Raw genomic sequence first — 2,491 nt, 5'->3', positions numbered from 1 at the left:
CGGGTCTGGAGAGTATCCGGCCATGAGAGCGCTCGGACTTCCGCGAGTGCGGGGCGCTGGAGGCGCCACGTCCTCTGGGCGGTTTGGCAGGCAGGCAGGTGCAAGGCACAGGGCAGGCGTGGGGCGGTTGGGGGCTGAGGAGGGGCACGGCTGCGGCCGGGAGGCGCAGAGCAGGCTCTTAGGGCGCCCAGCGGCAGCCGCACACGTCTACGGCCATACCACCCTGAACGCGCCCGATCTCGTCTGATCTCGGAAGCTAAGCAGGGTCGGGCCTGGTTAGTACTTGGATGGGAGACCGCCTGGGAATACCGGGTGCTGTAGGCTTTTTTCTTTGCCTTTTCTTTCCGCTTCGGCCTCCCTTCCTCTCCCTTTGCCGCCACCGCCCCCCACCGCCCCTTGCCCAACAAGGCGTCCTCCAGACGCCCCGTGCCCCCCCGGCCCCTCGCCACCCGCGCACCGCACCGAGGGTCCCTGTCTCGCGGCTTGTGCACGCTGCACCGGCAGGCAGCCCCCAGGCCTTCCACCTCACAGCCACCACGCCCACGCACAGCCGATCCAGAGGGGCGGGCTGGGGGAGGTGGGGGCGGGCTGGGTGGGCGGAGGCGGCGGCTTCGGAGGGAGGGAAAGGGGGAGGGCGGCGAGGACCGCCCGCGGGGTTGGGGCGGGGGCAGCGCGGGCGGGACGGCACCCCGTCTCGGGCAGGCGTGCCCTCCCAAGGTCCTGCGCCTCGGGCCCTCATCCCCGGAGCCCCTAGCCATTCCCTTGGGCCGCCCCGAGTGCACAAGCGCACCGGGCAACCGGCCCCGCCTTAGGCCTGGGCCCGCCTCCACCTTGTCCCCAGCAGCCCTGGGCTGCGCTCCCACGCGCGCGGCCATTCCCTTCCTTCCCGCGGAACACCGTCCCTTTGCCCCCAGGCCGGGGGTCCCCGCTCCGTGTGGGCAGGACACAAGATGGCCGACCGCCCGGGGCCTCCCCCGTTGGCACCCGGGACCACCCGTTGGCACCCGAGTCCGTGCTCAGTCTCCCCGCAACAGCGAAGCGCACAGCGAGGCTCGCTCGCTCGCTCGGCAAGGCGGCGGGAGGGGGGCGCCCTGCACCACGCCCCAAAGCGGCCCCCCAAATAAAGGACGAGAGCAGAGGAGGAATCGCCCGCACGCCCCCAGGCCCAGAGTGGGTCCTGGGCGGGAACGGGAGCAGGGCGGGTCTCCTGAGGCCTTGGCTGCGCGTCCTCGGCCCCGAGGGGGCTCCTCGGCGCCCAAAGCCCACCCAAGCACGACCAGCCTCCCGAGGGCTAGCTGCCTAGCCAACACAGTCTCCTCCTGTCTGTGTGTGTGTGTGTGTGTGTGTGTGTGTGTGTGTGTGTGTGTGGTGTGTGTGTGGTGTGTGTCTGTTTCTGTGGTGTGCACCTGTGGCTCTGTCCCTGTCCGCATCCAGGTCAGGGTCCGCGTCTGTCTGTCTTGGGGCCAGAGCGGGTGTGTGTGTTGGATACTCTGTCTGTGTCTCCCTCTGTGTCCGTCTCTTCCTCTCTGTCTACATCTCCCTCCGTCCGTGCCTCTGTCTTTCCCCGTGTATCTGTGAGTCTGTCTATGCCAGCCGGCTTCTCGTGTCCCTCAGTCGGGTCCTCTTGTCGGTGGGTGGGCTGGGGAAGGGTGGCGGAGGAAGGGCGACGGGGTTGGGCTGATGAGGAGGGTCCCTGGGGGCGCCGGTGGCTCCGGGTTGGCTTGGAGCCAGGCGGGGTGGAGAGGCAGAAAGGCCTGGTGGCCGGCCTGGCTTGCCCTAGGGCGACGGGTGGGGCGCTGGGGCGGGGGGCGCGGAAAACACCTCAGGGGCCGCGCCCACGGCGCCCCGACGCCTCCCTTTGCCATCTCGGTAGCCAGGAGGCGGCGGTGGCGGTGGCGGTGGCGGCGGCGGCGGCGGCGGCGGCGGCGGCGGCGGCCCCCCGGGACTGGAGAGTCCCCGGCAGGGAGAGCGCCCGGACTTCCACGACTGCGGGGCGCCGGAGGGGCCACGTCCCCTGGGCGGCTGGCAGGCAGGCAGGTGCAAGGCGCAGGGCAGGCGGGGTTCGGGTGGGGGCTGAGGAGGGGCACGGCTGGGCCCGGGAGGCGCAGAGCAGGCTCTTAGGGCGCCCAGCGGCAGCCGCACACGTCTACGGCCATACCACCCTGAACGCGCCCGATCTCGTCTGATCTCGGAAGCTAAGCAGGGTCGGGCCTGGTTAGTACTTGGATGGGAGACCGCCTGGGAATACCGGGTGCTGTAGGCTTTTTTCTTTGCCTTTTCTTTCCCCTTCGGCCTCCCTTCCCATACCTTTACCGCCACAGCACCCCACCCCCTTGCCCAACAAGGCTTCCTCCAAACGCCCCGTGCCCCCCGGCCCCTCGCCAGCCGCGCACCGCACCGCGAGTCCCTGGCCCGCAGCAGGGGCCCCCTGCACGGGCAGGCGGTCTCCAGCCAGCCCTTCCGCCTCCAAGCCACCACGCCCACGCACACC

The 2,491-nt window shown here is 70.8% G+C and overlaps 2 non-coding genes across 2 annotated transcripts; both read left to right on the top strand.

Moving 5' to 3' along the window:
- The first annotated feature begins 205 nt into the window (after positions 1-205).
- On the top strand, positions 206-324 carry LOC116629764. The gene has a single exon (XR_004298816.1). It is a non-coding gene; the product is annotated as a 5S ribosomal RNA (ribosomal RNA).
- A 1,820-nt stretch (positions 325-2,144) lies between these two features.
- On the top strand, positions 2,145-2,263 carry LOC116629763. Its single transcript, XR_004298815.1, has one exon. It is a non-coding gene; the product is annotated as a 5S ribosomal RNA (ribosomal RNA).
- The last annotated feature ends 228 nt before the right edge of the window (positions 2,264-2,491 follow it).

The sequence above is a fragment of the Phoca vitulina genome, unplaced genomic scaffold (genome assembly GCF_004348235.1).
Source record: "Phoca vitulina isolate PV1807 unplaced genomic scaffold, GSC_HSeal_1.0 scaffold2859, whole genome shotgun sequence".
Classification (NCBI taxonomy): domain Eukaryota; kingdom Metazoa; phylum Chordata; class Mammalia; order Carnivora; family Phocidae; genus Phoca; species Phoca vitulina.
Note: the sequence above shows the minus strand (reverse complement) of the source record. Positions and strands in the feature narration are given on the sequence as shown.